Source organism: Neofelis nebulosa, chromosome 5, assembly GCF_028018385.1.
Source record: "Neofelis nebulosa isolate mNeoNeb1 chromosome 5, mNeoNeb1.pri, whole genome shotgun sequence".
NCBI lineage: Eukaryota > Metazoa > Chordata > Mammalia > Carnivora > Felidae > Neofelis > Neofelis nebulosa.
The window spans coordinates 34558471-34580997 of NC_080786.1; the positions used below are offsets into that span (position 1 = coordinate 34558471).

At 42.4% G+C, this 22527-nt stretch overlaps 1 pseudogene; it reads left to right on the plus strand.

The window, feature by feature from the left end:
• Positions 1-13731: 13731 nt before the first annotated feature.
• On the plus strand, positions 13732-21960 carry LOC131513092 (purine nucleoside phosphorylase-like; annotated as a pseudogene).
• The last annotated feature ends 567 nt before the right edge of the window (positions 21961-22527 follow it).

Below are 22527 nucleotides of genomic sequence, written 5' to 3' on the forward strand. Positions count from 1 at the left end.
CCACTGAGATCAAAGGTCATACCCCTCCTCTCAGTTTGTTCAAATGTCAAAGCCCTAAAAGAGAGGATTTGATTGGTGGACTCTATGTCACATACACCACAGGGTCAGTGAGAGGAAGTTTCTGCCAGAAGGATCTTTTAGACACACTTACAACTTCTTCAGTGAGAAGGAGATTCCTGGATTAACTATTAAACATGCTGGGTGACTACCAATAAAGGCTAATTTACCAAAACAATTATCACAATACATATATGCTTCAAAACCAAATATATTCGTGGAGGGGTGCCTGGCTGGCTCAGTCAGTAGAGCATGGCACTCTTGAATGCTGGGCATGCAGCTTACTTACAAAAATAAAAATAAAAAATAGATATATTTATGGAGTCGATTATTTGCATCATTTCTGACTTTTCCCTACTCCTTGGGGGAGAATTATCAGAATTGACAACAGAAACTCAACAACTTTGCCATCAACCACAAACATTTATGAAGCTCCTTACTTTGGTAGAAGAGCTGGGAAAATATAGAGGTGGTGGGAATCACGAAGACCTTGGCCATGCCAAAGACCATCTTACTGCAATAGTGTTCATTTACAAATCAGCAGGTATGTTTACTAATGGTACTGCTAAAATCTTTTAGGGTCTAGGGCATTTAGAGTCTATGTGACTCAGGCAGTTAAGCATCTGACTCTTGATCTCAGCTTAGATCTTGATCTCAGAGTCCTGAGTTCAAGCCCCATGCTGGGCTCTGTGCTGGGCTCCGTGCTGGTCCTAAAACCTACAAAGAAACAAAAAGTTAAAATCTTTAGTGTCTAGACTGGGTGGGGGGGGTGGGGGGGTGGTGGAGGGGAGGGACCAGAGGACCATTTTACTTTAAGGAACGGGTTTGCATTTTAAAAATTTCCAAGTTTTATTGAGGTGTAATTGATAGGTAACATTGTATTAGTTTAAAGTATACAACATAAAAAACAAAGTGTGTAACATAACTATTTGATATGTATCTATTGCGAAATGGTTACTGGAAAGAGATTTGAAAACATTTCAGTCTTGGTAACTTTCCTTTTCTGTTCTGTAATCAGTTCTCCTGCCTCCTTCCTGACTCTTATAAACTAAATGTTTATTTCCTCTTATTATAAACTTGTCCATAGATTCTTATCCCATACTGTGCAGAATTACAATTAGATTATATTCAGAGGCTAATGCAACTGGTGGTTCCCCTTCCATCCTCCATAATGCCTCCACCTGCTCACCTACGTGCTGGTTCTGCTCTAGGCCGTTCTGCGCAGGCGCTGCTGGGGCCTGAAGGATGCTGCGGGCAGTCTAGCTAAGACCAAGCGAAAGTTGGACCTGCTCCTGCTCGTCATTGTCTAAGTCTAAAGGAGCGTTGGTCAAGAATCTTTTGTAAACCACAAGTGTGGATTTACCCTTGACGTCTAAGTAAACACTCACCCTTGTGAACTAGGCTAAAGTGTAAGGTTTTCCTACTGCAGAAAGCACGTTGCGCGGAAAGTCCCGCTTTCAACTCATGCTATCCTGCAACTCACATGAAGGGGGCAAAGTTCAGTCTCTGTGGAGTCGGGATTACCCGGCAGTGCAGAGCCTCACCTTGGCTCTACTTCCTTTACTAATTGTGTTCTAGCAGTTCTTTTCAACAACCCAGTCAGCCAAACTCAGGGCTCCTTGGCCCCCTAGTTTGATCCCTTGGTCCTCAGCCCAGCATCTTGGTGTACCTTCAGCTTACCATGAGACCCAAAGTAGTCTGATGCTCATAGTACCGGGTGGTAGTGGCTCCCCCTAAACCGTTCCTGTGCCCTGGGGCTAGGATCTGGAGTTTCTGGTTTAGTGATCAGCAGAGGAGTGTCCTTCCTGAGCTCAGGGCTTTGACTTTCACCCAGAGGGAGAAACTGAATGAAAATAATAACTTTAATGAAAGAAGGAGAATTCCACGGTAGACAACTTGTAGAGAAAAAGTGAAGAAAGAAAAACAGAATTTGAATACTGTTCAGTCTGTATCTAGGTTAAAAAATTAGTTATACAAAGAAAAGGAGCTGAAAAGATTTATATTAAAATGCTGGCAGTTTTGGGGTGCCTGACTGGCTCAGTCTGTGGAGCATGTGACTTTTGATCTCCAGGTTGTGAGTTTGAGCCCCTCCTTAGGGTGCACAGATTACTTAAAAAAAATCTTGGGGCGCCTGGGTGGCTCAGTCAGTTAAGTGCCTGACTCTTGATAGCTGCTCAGCTCATGATCTCATGGGTTCAAGCCCCACATCCGGCTTTGTGCTGAGAGTGCAAAGCCTACTTCAGATTCTCTCTCTACCTCTCTCTCTGCCCCTCCCCTGCTTGTGCTCTCTCTCGTTCAAAATAAATAAACTGAAAAAAAATTTTTTTTAAATAAATAAAATCTTTGAAAAAATGTTGACAGATTTTCTCTTAATGGTGGGATTACAGGGACGTCTGGCTGGCCCAGTCCATAAAGCATTGGATTCTTGATCTCGGAGTCTGAGTTTGAGCCCCACATTGGGGGTAGCGTTTACTTTAAAAACTAAAAAAGGAAAAATTTTAAAAAAATTTCTTTAATGTTTATTTTTAATAGACACAGAGACAGAACACGAGTGGGGAAGGGGCAGAGAGAGAGGGAGACACAGAATCCGAAGCAGGCTCCAGGCTATGAGCTGTCAACACAGAGCCCGACGTGGGGTTTGAACCCGCGAACCGAGAGATCATGACCTGAGACAAAGTCAGACACTCAACCAACTGAGGCATCCAGTCACCTTGAGAAAGAAATTTTTTTTTAAATGATGAGATTACAGCTGTTTTTTTATATTCTTTGGTACTATCTTATCAATCAGTATTAACTTTTCCTTTTTGAATTTGTTTTTTAAATCACAAAAATAATGTAGACTCATTGTAATAGTAGAAGTGTTACCTTACCCAAGGATCAATTCTGTACCCTCCCAAGTTTATAGCCACTGATGAAGGTTGTTGTATGTGTGCACATGCATGCCTATATATGTTTAAATAAGGATATATATGTGTATATATGTATGTATATATATTTAAATATATGATCAGGTTTTTTTCTTAATACTATGTGTTTATTGAAGACCTCAACATCAGCTCTGTCTCATTCTTTTAAATTACTGTTTAGTATTTTACAGCATGACTGTATTGTAATTCGACTAAATGTCCTCATTAATGGATATTTAGGTTATTTCAAACCTTTTGCAATAACAAACTGTACCGCATTCAAGATATTGCATTTACTTCCCTGTACACATGTGTATTTCTTTAGGATCAATTTAGAGAGGTAAAATTTATGGGCCAAAATGTGTCCACTTAGGGTGCCTTGGTGGCTCAGCTGGTTGAATGTCCAGCTCTTGATTTTGGCTCAGGTCATGATCCCACAGTGGTGGGACTGAGCTCTGCGTAGGACTCCACGCTGAGTGTGGAACCCGCTTAAGATTCTCTCTCTCTCTCCCTCTGTCCCTCTCCCCTACTTACACACAGGCACTCTCTCTTTCTCCCTAAAAAAAAAAAGAAAAAAAAGATATGACCACTTAAATTCTGGAAAGAACTTGCTAAGCTGCCTTTACCAATTTCTTTTCTGTTCACCAATAAAATAGAGCATCCATTCTTCCATAGCTTGGCCAGTAATGGATATTACTGATGTTTATATTCTTTTAAAAAATATTTATGTATTTATTTATTTATTTATTTATTTATAAGTAAGCTCTACACCCAATGTGGGACTGGAACTCAAGTCCCCTAGATCAAGCATTGCATCCTCTACTGACTGAACCAGCCAGGTGCCCAAGACGTTTAAATCCTTTTTTTCTTTTTTTCAGTTTATTTATTTATTTTGAGAGAGAAAGAGAGAGAGAGAGAGAGAGAGCGCGCATGGGAGAGCAGGGGAGGGGCAGAGAGAGAGGGAGAGAGAGAATCCTAAGCAGGCTCCTCACTGCCAGTGTAGAGCCTGATGTGGGACTCAAACCCACTAACCATGAGATCAGGACCTGAGCTAAAGAGCCAGACGCTTAACCAACTGAGCCACCTAGTCACCCCTCTTCTTTATTCATTATATATCTTGTGTATTAGTGATTTAGATGCTTATATGCATTTCAAATATATTTTCCTAACTTATCACTTGTCTTACAATCTTGTTTTTTGTTTTGTGTGAGTGTTTAGTTGCCTACAAGGTTTTAAATTTTATGAGCCTGGGTGACTCAGTCAGGTTAGGCATCGAACTCTTGATCTCAGCTCAGGTCTTGATTTCAGGGTGATGAGTTCAAGCCCCTTGTTGGGCTCTATGCTGGGTGTGGAGCCTACGTAAAAAAAAAAAAAAAAGTCAAATTTTTCCTTCATGGTTTCTGGGTTTCATTTTATGCTTGGGAAATGTTGCCATTATAAACTGAGGTTATGGTATTATTTTAATATTTTCCTCTAATAGTTTTATGGGTTGTTCTTTTTTTTTTTAATTTCACAATTTTAAATCTGGGAGCCCCTGGGTGGCTCAGTCGGTTAAGCATTCAGACTATTGATTTTAGCTCAAGTCATGATGTCCCAGTTCAGGAGTTCAAGCCCTGCCTCTGGCTGTGCACTGACAGCACATAGCCTGCTTGGGATTCTCTCTCTGTCTTTCTCTGCCCCTCCTCTGCTTGCTCATTCTCTCTCTCTCTCTCTCTCTCTCTCACACACACACATACACGTGCACACAAATAAATAAACATTATTTACTCATAAATAATAAATAAATATTTATAAATAATAAATGCCTGAATGGCTGAGTCCGTAGAACATGTGATTCTTGATCTCAGTGTTGTAAGCTTGAGCCTCACACTGGGGGTAGAGTTTACTTAAAAAAATAATAAAAATAAAATGAAATGTTCTTTTCTGGGCTCATGCATTTTCAATTCAAACAATCTTGAGAGTCAGATAAACTTGAGGATGACTATACGATCACTCCAATAGATGTCAAAAAAGCATTTGATGAATTTGGACATCCACAATATGGAATATTATGCAGTTGTTAACAAAAGAGAGAGTTATTTGTACCTGAATGGAAAGATCTCCAACACAAGTGAACAAAGCAATAGAACGATGCATGTCTTATGAATCATTTAAAAAACAAATTTTTTTGGTAACGTTTATTTATTTTTGAGACAGAGAGAGACAGAGCATGAACAAGGAAGGGTCAGAGAGAGGGAGACACAGAATCCGAAACAGTCTCCAGGCTCTGAGCTGTCAGCACAGAGCCCGACGCGGGGCTTGAACTCACGGACCGTGAGATCATGACCTGAGCCAAAGTCGGACGCTCAACCGACTGAGCCACCCAGGCGCCCCTCTTATGAATCATTTGAAGCAAAAAAAGAAAAGCTCTATACATATACACGTGTATATGAAAATAAATATGCATATGACTTTAAAAACATAGATCTGGAGAGAGACACACAGGCATGGTTTTTGTTTCTGGAGAAGGGAATAGGAGTATAGGGGTGTACTGGATACTGTGGGATGTTATCCATGTGCTTTTCTTTAGGACAAGGCACTTCAGACAGTTGCCAGGAATGTTGTCTGCTGACAGCTTATACAGAGAGCTGCTTTCAGTTGCATGTAGCTGCTTTGCCAATTTTAAGCCCCTCCCTGGTGACAGGTGGCATCCAATGACTAGTAAATATGCAGTACAAACACATGCCCCTTTGCCTTAATTTGGGACAGTTCTGAAGGACCGTCCTAGCTTTAGAGGTCCCCAAGGTATTGCCTAATATCTCTTTCAGGGCTTTCAGGAGCCCCTTCTCCAAATTTTCATTGAGTGCTGGGTTGGAATTCTCGATGTAAGCAGAAAATCTGGCAAATATGTCCAGTCCAGCAGTGTTGGATCCAGGGTTCAGAGCTGCCAGCTTCGGGTACCTGGGAGGGCACAGCACCACCTCCAAAAACTCTTCAGTCTTGTTGGTGTCTGTGTGCACTTCGGTGCCATATGGCAGGACTGGGAGCTACCCTCCTGGGACATCTTCTGTATTGTTTCAGTCAGCCTTTTCGTGTCAACAGCGGTGACGTTGAAGGGGACTCCCTTGAGCCAGAGTACCATGAACAGTCTCTGGGGAAGGCGCAGTTCCCAGTCTTGGCCCATCACTGCCAGCCTTCGTGAACAATTCGAACTGTGGTTGTTCTTCAGCTGTGGTTGCGACAGGGACCAGGGAGCAGCCAGTGCTGGGGAACTCTAAAATCACCTTTTTGTACCAAAGATGTCTTCAAGAATTCTTTATTGGGCGTCAGCTCCGGACCACCCCACCATCACCCCAAAACTTCATCACTGGTGCCATGTACACCTTTCTTCCCACCCAGTGGTCTCACTGCCATAGCAAGAGTCATTTTATTTCCACATATTTCCCTGAGTGGGAATCACAGAGTCATGTTTTTGTCTGGCTTGCCGTGGTGCAAAGAACCACATAGAAATGCAAAGACTTCCCATAAAGGTGGATTTTTCACTGTTCTATAAAGACAATTAAAAAATAAAACAAAACAATGCACAGATAAGGAAGAACAAGCATTCAGAGAACTGTGACAGCCATTGTGCCAGCCTTGGAGCCAGAGATGAGTTAGCTGTATTCCCTGAAAAAGAAAATTCCTGGAGAAGGTTTGCCTAACATCACAAATCCTCTGAGCCAAGGTACCAGAAGTGAAACCCAGGGTTCTGAGCTCCAAAAAATAAAATAAAATAAAATAAAATTGTCATTTATTTTCTTCTTTCTTTCTTTCTTCCTTTCTTCCTTCCTTCCTTCCTTCCTTCCTTCCTTCCTTCCTTCCTTCCTTTCTTTCTTTCTTTCTTTCTTTCTTTCTTTCTTCTTTTGAGGGAGAGAGAGAGAGAGCCCGTGCACAAAAGTGGGAGGAGCAGACAGAGAGGGAGAGAGAGAATCTTAAGAAGGCTCCACCCTGGGCATAGAGCCAGACTCAGGGCTCAGTCTCACAACTGTGAGATCACGACCTGAGCTGAAATCAAGAGTCAGATGCTTAACTGACTGAGCCACCCAGGTGTCCCAGAGGTCTATTTTCAAATTTCTCTGGGGACTGACCTACAGAAGCTGTGGGGAAACACTATTGCACCTTATTTTCACACATCCATGGAACTCCCCTTTCAGTCTGTATCTCAGGTTGGCCAAAGAACAATCAACTACAGTAGGGTGGTTGGAAACTTCCCTCAAAAATGAGGAACTTCAAAATTGAGGAGTCTATGTTTGTTGTTCCAAGACAATTGTGCTTTATTCTGCCCCAAACAAACATTATGCAACCCTACATGCAGAAAATAACAAGTGTTGATGAGGAAGTGGAGAAACCGGAAGCTTTGTGTATTGTTGGTAGTAATGTAAAATATTACAGGTGCTGTGGAAAACAGTAGGGCAGTTACCATATGATCCAGAAATCCGACTTCCATGGATATACCCCAAAGAGATATTTTCACATTCATGTTTATAGCAGCATTATTTCCAATAGATAAAATGTAGAAGCAACCCAAGTGTTCATTGATGAATGAATGATAAACAAGCTGGTATGTACATACAATGGAATATTATTAACCTTAAAAAGAAATTCTGTTACATGTTACAACATGGATGAACTTTGGGAACATTATACTATCTGAAATAAGATAGTTACAAAAAGATAAATACTGTATAATCTCCCTTTTTCCTAAAGTTTATTTTATTTTTTTAGTAATCTCTATACCCAACATGGAGCTCAAACTCAGAACCCTGAGATCAAGAGTCACATGCTCCTCTGAGTGAGCCAGCCAAGTGCCCTGTATGATCCCACTTATATGAGGTATCCAGAGTAGTCAAATTTGGGGCATAGGGCTGCTCAGTCAGTGGAGCGTATGACTTTTGACCTTGGAGTTGTAAGTTCGAGCTCCACATTGGGTGTAGAGATTATATAAAATGACATGACATGACATGAAATGGGATGAAATGAAATGAAATAAAATCTTTAAAAAATCACAAAGTAGTCAAATTCATAGAAACAGAAAGTTGAATGGTGGTTACCAGGGGGAAGGGAAAATGAGGATTTGCTGTTTCATGGGTACAGAGTTTCAGTTTTGTCAGATGAAAAAGTTCTGGAGACTGGCTGCACAATAATGTAAATATATTTAATACTCCTGAAATGTACACTTAAAAATGGATAGGATGGTAGATTTTATGTTCTGTGTTTTTTAACCATTAAAAATATATATATAAAACACCGAAATTAATATAACATTGTATCTCAACTATACTTCAACAAAAAATAAGTAAAATATTGAGGTGCCTGCGTGGCTCAGTTGATTAAGCATCCAACTCTTGATTTCAGCTGAGGTTATGATCTTACAGTTCGTGTGTTCAAGTCCTGCATTGGGCTCCACGCTGACAGTGCAGAGCCTGCTTGGGATTCTGTCTCTCTCCTTCTCTCTCTGCCTCTCTTGCGTTCTATTTCTCAAAATAAATAAATAAATAAATAAATAAATAAAAGAGTAAAGTATTTTTTTATTAAAAAAAATTTTTTTAACGTTTATTTATTTAAAAAAAATTTTTTTTTAACGTTTATTTTATTTTTGAGACGGGGGAGACAGCATGAATGGGGGAGGGTCAGAGGGAGAGGGAGACACAGAATCCGAAGCAGGCTCCAGGCTCTGAGCCATCAGCCCAGAGCCCGACGCAGGGCTCGAACTCACGGAACACGAGATCATGACCTGAGCCGAAGTCGGATGCCTAACCGACTGAGCCACCCAGGCGCCCGACGTTTATTTATTTTTGAGACAGAGAGAGACAGAGCATGAACGGGGGAGGGTCAGAGAGAGGGAGACACAGCATCTGAATCAGGCTCCAGGCTCTGAGCTGTCAGCACAGAGCCCGACGCAGGGCTCGAACTCACGGACTGCGAGATCATGACCTGAGCCGAAGTCGGCCGCTTTACCGACTGAGCCACCCAGGCGCCCCAAGAGTAAAGTATTTAAAACACTAAGCGAACAGGTCAAAAAGCAAATTGGATATAATTAAAGAGGAAGTTAATAAACTAGAAGATAGATCTGTAGGAATTATTCAGAATATAATACAGAGAAACAAAGAAATGTTAGGAAAAATGAATGATGCAATGAGAAGGTCTAACATATAGACAACTGGCTTCTAGAATAAAAGCATGGAGAAAATAGAGAAAAGACACTATTCAAAGATAAATTGCCTGAGAAATTTCCCAGAACTGATGAAAAATATGAATCCTCTGATTCAGAAATTAGAATGAATCCCAAGAATAAATATAAATTAAAAAATTTAAATAAATTCACCTTACACTCTTTTTAGGGAAACTGCAGAAGATCAAAGGTAGGGAGATGATGTTAAAAGCATCCAGAGAACAACCAGTGACTGAGTAGGTTAACAGGTAAACAAACATTTTACATCAATATGTGGACTATCCAGAGCTAAAAAAGAAATAAGCTATTAACTCATAAAAAGATATGGAGGAAACTTAAATGCGTATTACTAAGTGAAAGAAGCCGATCTTGAAAAGGCTACAAACATATTTTTGATTCCAAGTATATGACAGTCTGTAAAAATGCAAAAAAAATTCTGAAAACTATGGAGATGGTGAAAAGATCAGTGTTTGGCAGGTATTATTGAGGAAGATAGATGAATAGGTGGAGTACAGGATTTTTAGGAGAGTGAAACTATTCTGTATGATCCTGCAATGGTGGATGCATAACATTATACATTTGTCCAAACTCATAGAATGTACAGCACCAAGAGTGAAACTACTCTGAGTGATAATAATGTTAATATAGGTTCATTAATTGTAACAAAGGTATCAATGGTCAAGAATACTTTTTTTTTAGAGAGAGACAGATAATTTTTTTTAATATAATTTATTGTCAAGTTAGCTAACATACAGTGTTATATATACAGTGTGCTCTTGGCTTTGGGAGTAGGTTCCCATGATTCATCACTTATATATAACACCCAGTGCTCATCCCAACAAGTGCTCTCCTCAATGCTCATCTTGCAATTTCTCCTTCCCTCTTCCTCTTCCCGCCGCCCCACCAATCAACGCTCAGTTTGTTAGAGAGAAAGAATCATAAACAGGCTGCATGGTCAGCCCAGAGACTAACACCGGGCTCCATCACATGACCCTGGGTTTATGACCTTAGCCAAAGTCAAGAGTCAGATGCTCAACTGACTGGGTCACCTAGGCACCCCACAAATGTAGCACTCTGGTATAGGATGTTGACAGTCTGTGTTTAGGTGTCAGGGGGTCTTTTAGAATTCTCAGACCCAACGTGTAGGGGTTCACCCCACAAAACACCAGGCAATTCTTGGATACCAGCAGGGTGTCCAAAAATTTAACTCAACTCTGACACTACCGACCCAGAGATAGAATCAGGTTCCATAGGTTAAGAGTTTAGTTGTACAAGATTGCCCCCACCTCCCACTTCAGACACCAGTCACAAGCCCCACACTATTACCTGTGTTTCTGACCTACTAGCTACACATTGGAAATTCCAACAACCTCCTCCTTAGGATGGATTAATTTACTAAAGTGGCTCACAGAACTCAGGGAAACACTTATGTTTTCTATTAAAGGAAATGATACAGAAAAAGGTATGATAAAGGATATGAATCAACGGCCAGATGAAGAGATACGTACAGCAAGTTCCCCAACAAAGGAGCTTCTGTCTCTGTGGAGCTTGGGGCCTGACCTGGTGGTATGTGGAAACATACAGTTCCTTAAGTGTGAAAGCTCTCTGGAATAAAAAGACCAAAAAGCTCTCCTCTTGGGTTTTTATGAAGGTTTCATTACATAATCATGATTGTCTAAGTCATTGGTCATTGGCTGAATCAACCGCTAACTCCTCTCACCTCTGTGAAAGGGGCGGGACTGAAAGTTACAACCGTTTAATCACCTGGTTCGTCCATCTGGCAATCAGATCCCACCCTTGAGTGGGGTCCAAAAGTCACCTTCAATAATAAGACACTCATTTCACTTTTATGTCTCTGAAACGTTTTCAGAAACTATGGAGGAAGAATACATATATCTGGGAAATATATATTATGAAGACCAAATATATCTGAGAACTATATGGCCAAATACATATTGCTTATAAATCATTATATCATACGAGGTAAATAGGAGCTTTCTGTATTTTCCACTCAATTTTGCTGTGAATCTAAAACTACTCTTAAAAAAAGTCTATTAAAAAAAAACAAACCCAAATGGAAAAAAAAAAAACCCCACCCAAACATCTAGAGAGAAAAAACAAATAATCAACAAAAGAACAATAATTACACTGACACCAAACATTTCAAAATAAAGCAACAAATTTATTTATTTATTTATTTATTTATTTATGAGAGTGCATGCATGAGCAGGGGAAAGGAAGAGAGAGAGGGGGACAGAGGATCTGAAGTGGGCTCTGCACTGACAGCAGAGACCCCGATGTGGGTCTCGAACTCATGAACTGTGAGATCATGACCTGAGCAGAAGTTGGATGGTTATCCGACTGAGCTACCCAGGCACCCCTTTGAATTTTCTTTAGTAATCTCTATACCCAACATGTGGCTTGAACTCATGACCCTGAGGTTAAGAGTCGCATGCTTTTCTGGGGCGTCTGGGTGGCTCAGTTGGTTAAGCGTGAGACTTTGGCTCAGGTCACGGTCTCACGGTTCGTGGGTTTGAGCCCTGCATCAGACTCTGTGCTGACAGCTGGGAGCCTGGAGCCTGTTTCAGATTCTGTGTCCCTCTCTCTCTGCTCCCTTCCCACTCATGCTCTTTCTCTCTCTCAAAAATAAATAAATATTAAAAAAAAAAAAAAAAAGCTTGCTTTTCCGACAGCCATCCAGGCACCGTACAACAAACTAAAAAAACCCCAAAAAACACATAACAAGAAATTTAAGGTTGGTTATTGCTATATAAGGTCTTGCTCTTTTCCCTACTCCCTTTCCCCTACCCTCTGTTTGTTTTCATTAATATGCATGGAAGCTTTTATTTTGTAAATAGGAAAAGGGATAGGCCCAGGTAAAGGGATGAAAAAAGTTTACTGAGAGAGGAAAGGGTGTTTGGTTTTTAATAGTCATATTGCCCTTGTGAGGGAAGGGACCTGGAAAGACCATTGGTGGATTTCCATTTTAGCAGGAGTAAGACTATTCCTACATTAGTCCCTATGGGTTAGGAGACTGCTGTAGACAGATTTAGTAATGGTGCCCATGTGTATAGGAGCTTAGAAGCTCTAAAGTCTATTTAAATACATTATCTCACTTAGTCTCTGGGAGAGGTGACTCTCCAACTCTGTCAGGCAATGTTAGTCACAGTATTTCCAGATATCTTGCTTAATCTTATGCTTCCTGATGTTTACTGGTTGAGATTCTGTAGGCTCCTCTAATTCCAATATTTCTTTTTACTTATGAACAGAGAAAGGCAGGCTAAGGTTTTGAAAATTTTTACTTATATAGCCTGGACCTTTCTCAGGAACTTTGGACTGCTATCTGAATATTACCACTGGAATGTCTAAATAAGCATCTCAAACTTAACATGTCCCCATTGATTTATTTCTTTCAATTTACTTGTCTTGCAGTCTTTCCTATGGCAGAAAATGGCAATACAGAGGCATAGCCTCTTAAAGATATATAGGCCAAAAACTTGGAGGCATCCTTCTCTTCTTTTTTAAAAAAATGATTATTTAGTGTGGGGGGGGGGGAGGGGCAGAGAGAGAGAATCCCAAGCACTGACAGTGCAGAGCCCAACACGGGGCTCCATCTCACAAACTGTGAGATTATGAGCTGAGCCAAAATCAAGAGTCGGACACTTGACCGACTGAACCACCCAGGTGCCCCTCTCTTCTTTAAAAAAATTTTTTTAAAATTTAAGTAAATTCTGTGGCCAATGTGGGGCTCAAACTCACGACCCTGAGCTCAAGAGTCGTATGCTCCACAGACTGAGCCAGCCTGGCACCCCATGCATCCTTCCCTTCTTCCTTCACACCTCATGTCCAGTCCATTAGGGAATCCTGTTTGCTCCACCATTCAAAATGTATCTACCATCCAACCACTTTTCATTACCTCCATACTGGTCCAAGTTTCCATTATCTTTCACTTGGATCACTGTCAAGCCTTTTTAATAATCCTATGTGGTAGGAGCTCAATAAAGACTTATTTTTTTAATATTTATTATTTTGAGAGACAGAGTGTGGGCAGGAGAGGGGCAAAGAGACAGGGAGACATGGAATCCAAAGCAGGCTCCAGGCTCTGAGCTGTCAGCACAGAGCCCGATGTGGGGCTCGAACTCACAAACTGAGAGACCATGACCTTAGCCAAAGCCGGTCACTTAACTGACTGAACCACCCAGGTGTCCCTAGACTTATTGAATGAATAAACGAAGCAATGTCCAGGTATGTGTTATCATTGGCTCTTGAGACCCCTTGCCATATTTTGGAGAGAGAGTGAAGAAGTAATATTTGGGCAGTAGGTACTGTGAGCCCTCGGAGGAGACAGTTGGGAAAAAATTGAACAAACATGAAAAATACAGACAAGAGGAGTTAGTGGAATTGGGACTCTGAGTGGGAATCGGCAAAGGGACTCAGGTCACTGAGTGACCCGTCCCTGCTGTTGTGATTGCCCATTCTTTGCCTGTATAGAGACTGGCTGAACACCCTGCTTCCCTCTGTTGACCAGTCCAACATGGGATCCTGTGATGTGATCTCCAAGAAGCCCAAGATGGATGAATGATCTTTGTTGAAGACCAGGTGAAGAGAGTAACCTTCCTTCTCAGCTCTGGGAGTGGTGCATCCTGTGGAAGGAGAGAGTTGAATGGAATGGGCAAGCTCCTCCAACTGTGGCTGGAGAAGAAAGGGGAGGAAGTAAGGAAAAAGGCAAGGAAGGAAAGGTGAGGAAGGCATATAGTTGTGGCCTGGCCTAGGATCCCTTCTTCTCCTCTGGGGCCACCCTGTACCCCTCCTTCTCCCTCTCCCCATAGGAGATCTAGCAGCTTTCTAGCAGCTTAGGTCTTTTCCTGCTTTGAGAGTCCTTCCAGGAGCTCGTTGTTCTTTGCCCTCTTTTTTTAGTCATTCTTTCAGTGAACACCTAAAGCCCAGTTCCCTCCTCTTGGACACTCAGGAGCTCTTCTCCAGACTGGCTAATGGAGTATGGTTTGGGAAAGTGCCTGGCTGGGTCCCCTCCATGTTGAGTTCAATTTCCTCCTTTGGGTGTGTTTCAGCTTCCAACTGGGATGTTTGCCACAGCAATTGTAACAACCACACTCTGCATGGAGGTTCTTAAATCTATATAGGCAAACGAAAACCAGAAAGGAATTCTTAAGAAAAGCCAAGTACTTATCAGAATTTCCACTCCCATCAGACCCAGAAGCTCTGTACTAGCCTGCCCATAACTGCTTAGTGAGAATTATTTAACCAGCTTGAATTCTTTCTCTAACCACATCGAAATCCAACATCCTGAGGGAACGGGAAGTCTCCCCCCACCACTACCCTCTCTGCTCTTCCCCAAGCCTTCCCCATCCAGCCAGTACCATTGTTATTCACCCGGCTGCTTGAGAGAAAAACCTAGAAGTTTGTGTTTATTTTTCCTTCTCCCTCACTTCCTATCATTTCCATCAGTAGGGCCTGCTGCCTCTATGGACATCGTGGACAAGTGCAGTGGTCTGCTAACTGGTCTCCCTGCTTCCACGCTTGTCTGCCTACAGACAGCCCTCCTCACAGCGGCCAGAGCCGTCTTTTCAAGGACGAGACAAATCCCTTCTCACTTCGCTCCAAAGACTCCCACTGCACTTTTGATTCGTTTCTAACTTCTTCCCATGGTGAGCGAGGCTCTGTGCAATGTGGGCTCAGCCGTTCTCTCCAGTCACACGTGTGCTGCTCTCTCCCTCAGCCCCACGGCTGTGTCTGTTCCTTCAGCGTGCTAAGCTTGTTCCTGTCTCAGCACCACAGGATTTGTTGTTGGCAATGCTTAAAATGCTCCGTGAGGATTTCCTCATGGCTGGCTCCTTAGTATTTAGGCCTCAGTCCAGTACTATTGCTCTCTAATGAAACCTTCCAAAACTCAGTGGCTTCAAAACAGAAGTCATTTATTTTGCTTATATATCTGTAATTTGGGCTTGGCTTGATGGGAAAGATGCATTTTTGTTCCAAGCAGCATCAGCTGGGGCAAATCACCAGAGAACTGGGGATCTGCTTCTTAGATGGCTTACCCACATGGCGGGCAGCGTGGAAGCCTGGGGGGCCTTGGTTGTTCATGTGGCTTGGTTTCTAGAGAAGTGTCCCAAAAGATTTAGATGGAAGCTGTATTGTCTTTCACTTTTTTTTCCTAAGTTTATTTATTTATTTTGAGAGAGGGAGAGAGACAGAGCTCGAGCATGCACGAGTGGGGGAGGGGCAGAGAAGGGGGGAGGGAGAGAGAATCCCAAGCAGGCTCCACACTGTCAGTGCAGAGCCTGACATGGGGCTCGATTTCACAAACCCTCAGATCATGACCTGAGCAAAATCAAGAATTGGTCGTTTAAACAACTGAGCCACCCAGGCGCCCCAGCTGTATTGTCTTTTATGACAGAAGTCACATAGCATCACTTCTGCTGTACTTTATTAGTTGAGCAAGTCAAAAGACCTGTCCAACTTCAAGTGGAGGGAACATGGAAGAGGGAGTTGAAGAGGGAGTGTCTGGGTTTACACAGAATGGAAATAGTGTTCTTCTGGATGATTCTGGGTATCGCTATCTGCCACAGCTATGTCCTCAGGGTGGCTTTCACTGACCACCCTGCGTAATTTAGCTCTTCTTCCCCACCCCTAGATAGTCATTCTTTATCACTTCAGCCTCTGCTTCCTTCATACTTACCACCTACCATCATCTTAAATTATTTTGTCTTTTTATTTATTTGCTCACTTTCAGCCTTACACAAGAATATAAATCCTTTCAGAGCAAGAGCCTTGCATGAAGGGAGGCCAGATGGGAGGCTGATGCACTGAGCCCTGGCAGTTGTGGTCAGAGAGGTGATGGCTATTTAGAGATACGTAAGGTTGGAGATGTTGGTCTTTGGAGACTGACTCACTATGGGGGATGAGGAGAGAAAGGAGGACACTGGGTTACCGGTCCGTGTCAGATGGAGAAAGGGCTCAGGACTGAGGGAGTGCACAGCTCAGGATTCCCTGGCAGAGGCCATGCTGAGACCTGCACTCCTGGAAGGGTAAAAGGGTGTTATATGTGTGGGGAGGCTGGCTAGATGCACCCTGAACCCCTTTCCTCTTTTCTCCAAGCTTCCAGCCACTTTCTCAACCCTCCTGCAGTTAGGTGGGGGTCAAGTGAAGTTATGGTCAAAGAAATGCCAGTGGAAGCTGATGGGTACCACTTTCTCAGGTGATCTATTAAAAGCCACCATGAAAGATTCTGCACGTCCCCTTTCTCTTCCTTATAGGAGGTGTGTTAGTGATGGCAGCATCACAGATGGGGTAGGCCTTGTCTCCTGAACGACTTTGTGGAGAGAGAACCACTCCCTCACAGCCTTTTTTATTTTATGATGCAACATTTTTGAAGAGACAAGGGCAGTTCTACGGTGTCCCCACATTCCGGATTTATCTCGGTGTTTCTTCGTGTTGTTATTTAACTTCTTCCTCTATTCTTTGTATTTCCTGCCAACTGAAAGTCAGCTCTACAGCTTGATTAGATTCAGGTTAACTTTTCTGGTAAGAAATATTTCAAAGATAATGTACTTTAACATTGCCTCCTATCAGGAGGGACATCAGTGTTAGGTTGTTCTACCTCTGGCGATGTTATGTTTGAAGACTGAGTTTAGATGGTGGTTGCTAGATTTCTCCATTGTAAAGATGCTTCCCCTTTTTGCATTTAGTATGTAAACTATGGGGTAACGCTTGGTCACCATTCTGACATCCTGTTACTGAACAACATTTCATTTAATCTTTTTAGCATCTGTTGTGGTTTCTTCCCTCAGTTGTTTATATTTACTATTTTTCTAGCATTTTTCAGCAATTTACTATGTGCTAGGCATTCTTTTATGGTTCTATCTGTATTTTCTTTATCTCTTTCTCACTCTCTCTTTTTCCTCCTTCCTTCCTTTCTTTTTTCCTTCCTTCCTCTCCTTCCTTCCTTCCTTCCTTTTTTCCTTCCTTCCTTCCTTCCTTCTTTTCTTTTCTCCTTCCTTCCTTCCCATCTTCCTTCCTTTCCTTCCTTCCTTCCTTTTTTCCTTCCTTCCTTCCTTCTTTTCTTTTCTCCTTCCTTCCTTCCCATCTTCCTTCCTTCCTTTTTTTCTTCCTTCCTTTCCTTCCTTCCTTCCTTCCTTCCTTCCCATCTTCCTTCCTTTCCTTCCTTCCTCTCCTCTCCTTCCTTCCTTCCTTCCTTCCTTCCTTCCTTCCTTCCTTCCTTCCTTCCATCTCTACACCCAACGTGGGACTTGAACTCACCACTCTGAGATTAAGAGTTGCATGCCCTGCCAACTGAGCCAGCCAGGTGCCCCTATATTTTCTTTTCTAATTTCACAATAATAGAGATAATGAGAAAACTTTATTTTATAAGTGAGGAAACTGTGAAATGGAGAAGGTGTGTTAGCTTTCCACTGCTACTATAATAAAACACCACAAGCTACGTGACTTAAAAAAACAGAAATTTATCTTAGAGTTCTTGAGGTCAGAGGTTTGAAATAGGTCTCACTGGACTGAAATTAAGGGGTAAGTGAGGCTGCTTTCCTCCGGAAGTCTTTAAGGCAATTCTGTTTCCTTGCAGCTTTTATTTTTCTATTTTATTATTATTTTTTAAAGTTAATTTATCAGAGAGAGAGAGAGAGTAAAGTGCAAGTGAGGGAGGGGCAGAGAGAGAGAGAGAGAGAGAATCCCAAGCAGGCTCTGTGCACTGTCAGCACAAAGCCGGATGCAGGGCTTGAACTCTTGAACCATGAGATCATGATCTGAGCCAAAGTAGGACACTTAACAGACTGAGCCACCCAGGCACCCTTTCCTTGCAGTTTTTACGGGCTGCCTGCATCCCTTGGCTCATGGTTCCCTTCCAACTTTTTTTTGCTTTGGTCTTTTATTTATTTATTATTATTATTATTTTAAGTTTATCCATTTTGAGATGGGGAGAGGGTAGAGAAAGAATTCCAAGCAGGCTGTGCATTGTCAGTGTAAAGCCCAATACAGGGCTTGAACTCAAGAGCCAGAGGTTCAATGGACGGAGCCACCCAGGCACCCTCTCCCTTCCGACTTTAAAGCCAGCATTGGTGGACTGAGTTCTCATACATTATCACTTCGATCTTGCTTCTATTGTCACATCTCTTTTTCTCTGGGGACTTCATCCACTTTTAAGGACCTTTGTGATCCCATTGGGCCTACCCCAGGAAACCCAGGACAATCTCCTTATCTTAAGGTCAGTTCTTTAGTCCCTTTAATTCCATCTGCAACTTTAATTCTCCTTCGCTATGTAACCTAACATATTCCCAGGTTCTGGGGATTGGGACATGGACATCTTTAGAGACAACATTATTGTGCTGACCACAGAAGCTAAGTAACTTGCCTTGATCATACAGCAAGATAGCGGCAGAGCTGGGATCTGGGCTCTGGCAGCCTGGTTCCAGAGCCCACATTTTGAATCCCTATGTTATGCTTTCTCTAAAAATGTACTAACTTGTGGGGTTGGGATAGTTTATTATGACTTGCATAAAACATCCCTTCAGACTTCCTCTTCTTCTGATTTCATAAAGTATCATGAAATTCTCTATTACAGTTTGGCTTCCCACGCTATGCTAGAGTGTCTAGATCCAGAGTCTGGAACTTAGACTCAAATTTCAGCTAGACCACTTACTTGCTATATGATCTGGGCAGATTATTAAATTTCTCCGTGCCTTAGTTTCCATAATGTAATGTGTAGTGAAAAAATAGTATTTCCCCTATAAGGATGATTTTTTTAACTAAAATGATTATATACAACTGCTCTGTGTTAGTCAGGATTTCATTCTTTCTGTATATTTCTAAGGGATCACCTGGCCAGATTAGCTTTCTGGATCTCATTTTTCATCCACAATCACCAAGTAAAGGAGTCACTTGGAACAATCTTGCTACAAAGAACACAAAACTTCAGTGGAAAACAATTGACCTATTATAGTGACCACTAGAGCTGGTATAAGGATCCATTGATAAATTTTTCTAGAGCAAATACCACAATAAACTTGATCCCCTTTTAAAAAATGCTGTTAACTTTTACAAATTTTTTTTTTTTTTAGAATATTGACATTTTGGCAGTATTTGTGTTTTATTGTCTTTTCAGAAACTTTAAATGGATTTTGATTTTTACCTAATGTCCTTTTTCTGATTCAGGATCCCATTCAAGATACCATATTGCCATGCGTTATCTCCTTGGGCTCTTCTTGGCTATGAGAGTTTCTCAGACTTTCCTTGGTTTTGAGGGTCTTGACAATTTTGAGGAGCACTAGTCCCTTTTGTACCATGCTCTTCTACTGGAATTTCTCCAATGTTTCTCTCATGGTTAGCTTGACATTATAGGTTTTGGGGAAGACAACCACCGAGAAAAAGACCCATGTTCATTATATCATATCAAGGTACACAACATCAGTATGAGTTATCATTGTTGATACTGACCTTAATCCCCTGGCTGAGGTGGTCAGGTTTCTCCACAAAGTATTCTTTTTCCCTCTTTCCATACTGTTATCATTAGAAAGAAGTCACTATGTCCAACATACACATAGAGGAGGAGTAGGGAGTTATGTTCAGGCTCCTTCAGGGGGTGTAATAATTTCTAGGGTTGAGTAACAAACTAACACAAACTAGGTGGCTTAAAATGACAAATTTATTCTCTCACAGTTCTGGGGGCTGGAAGTCTGAAATCAAGGTGTCAGCAAGGCCATGTTCTCTCTGAAGTTTCTAAATGTTTATTTATTTTTGAGAGAGAGAGAGCACACGCGCCTGGGTGAGTTGGGGAGGGGCAGAGAGAGAGGGAGACACAGAATCTGAAGCAGGATCCAGGCTCTGAGCTGTCAGTACAGAGCCCGGCATGGGGCTCAAACTCACCAACTGTGAGATCATGACCTGATCTGAAGTCGGATGTCCAATCAACTGAGCTACCTAGGTGCCCCATCTCTCTGAAGTTTCTAGAGAAGTTCATCTGTGCCCCCTCCTAGCTTCTGGTGCTGCTGGCAAACCTTGGGGTTCCTTGGTTTGTTATGTAACACTCCAGTGTGCCTGCTTCCACTGGCACCAGGTGTTCTTCCCCTGTTGTCTTTGTCTGTGTCCCTCTGTTATAAGAATACCAATTATACTGGATGGGGGCCCACCCTAGTGATCTCATCTTAACTTGATCCCATCTGCAAAGACTTTCCAAGTAAAGTCACAGTCACAAGTACTGCGGTTTAGGACTTTAACATAAATTATTTGGAATTCTTCTGCACAGGAGATTTATCACTTCTCCCCTATTCATTTATTTATTTAATCATTTGTTTACATCAGTATGAGTTAACACTTTGCTATATTTATTTATTAACTCCAGAAGTCATTTTGGGATTTTCTACATAGATAATCATGTCGCCTGTAACTCCTTCCCAATCTGCGTATCTTTTTTTTTTTTTCTTTTTCTTTTAAGTAAGCTCTAAGCCCATTAGGGGACATACATGAACTCACAACCCTGGGATCAGGAGTGGCATGCCCTACTACTAACTAAACCACCAGGTGCCCCCCATCTGCATATCTTTTATTTCCTTTTCTTGTCTTATTGTAGTAACTAGGACTCCTAGCACAAGGTTGATTAAGGGGGGTGAGAGAACGGGGCACCTGGGTAGCTCAGTCAGTTAAGAGACTGACTCTTGATTTGGGCTCAGGTTGTGATCTCATGGTTCGTGAGTTTGAGCCCCACATCCGCCTCTGCGCTGACAGTGGGGAGCCTGCTTGAGTTTCTCTTTCTCCCTCTCCCTCTGCCTCTCCCCCACTCATGCTGTCTCTCTCAAAAGTAAATAAATAAACATTTGGAAAAAAAAAAAGAGGGGTGAGAGAACAACCATGCGCCTCACCCTACTCAGCGACAACAGCTCAGCAGAGTGTATCCGAGTATAGAAGGGCAGGCTCCCGGAGAGGGAGTCTGTGGGACCAGGGAGAATGGATTTACATATGAAGAATATCAGAACTGCAAAATGGCCCCTGTGCCACAACAAACACTGGCCTCGAGTGGCAGCGATCTGTGGTCCTGGGTTAGGAGGTCTGGCCAATCAGTTGACTCGGGCCTAGATCTTCACTAGAGTGAGATACCAAACTTTCCCCAAAGCACAGTGCCAGCCAAACACCCATGTGTCTGCATTCCTGAATGGCAGATCCTGAGTGATGATGCAGGAGGGTTCCACAGGGATGAAGGTGATCTGCTCTCAAAGGTGACAATCCCAGTGAGGGTTTTCTGCCTTCCGGGTGTGGACACCCTGGTGGTCACTGATGCAGCTCCAAGTTTGAGGTTGGAGACATCATGCTGGTCTGTCATCACATCAACCTACCTGGTTTCTGTGGTTCGAGCCCTCTCAGAAGGCCCAATGATGACAGGTTTGGAACTTGTTTCCCTGTCATGTCTGAGGCCTATGACCGGGATATGAGGCAGAAGGCTCACGGTGCCTGGAAACAAATGGGGGGGCAGAGAAAGCTTCAGCAAGGCACGTGTGTGATGGTGGCAGGCCCCATCTATGAGACTGTGGCCTCACCTGCTGCAGAAGCTGGGTGGGGGCAGATGCTGTCGGCATGAGCACAGTACCAGAAGTTCTAGTTGCAAAGCGCCATGGACTTTGAGCCTTTGGCTTCTCCCTCAACACCAAGGAAGTCATCCTGGATTATGAAAGCCAGGAGACAATCACGAGGAAAGTACTAGAGGCCGGGAAACAAGCTGTGCAGAAATTGGAACAGCTTGTCTCTATTCTTATGGCTGGTACTCCACTGCCTGGCAATGCCAGTTAACCAGTCCTGGAGTGGCCTCTCCCTAATGGGATCCAAGTAGGTACCTCCTACTTTGGCCCCTTGCTGGGGTCACACGCCTCAGCCACTAAGTAGGAGGAGAAAGGAGAGCAAGATTCCTTCCTTCACCTTCCCCTTTCCTCCCACCAGACCCTTCTGTGCTGGCTCCTCTTTGCTCAGTTGTCACAAAGCTGTTTTCACCCCCTGTTCTTCCCCCAGAGCTAGAGCCCAAGCCCGACCACACAGCTGTGTGTATGCCCTGGGTGTGGCTTGGGCTGTCAAACTTGACACGGTAGCTGCTGCTGTCTTTTTGAGATAATGTTTTCACATTCCTGGAGACTCAGTTCTGCCTCCTCCCAAGCACTAGAGACCACATAAGGGCCAGTCCAGTCCAATACCTCTTGGACTTTAATACTTTAATACTATCATAAATAAATAAATAAATAAATAAATTTATATATATTTCTCCTACTACTTTATATATATATATATATGTATATATATAACATATATATGGCTTATTTATTTATTTATTTATTTATATAAATTTGTATATATTTCTACTACTTT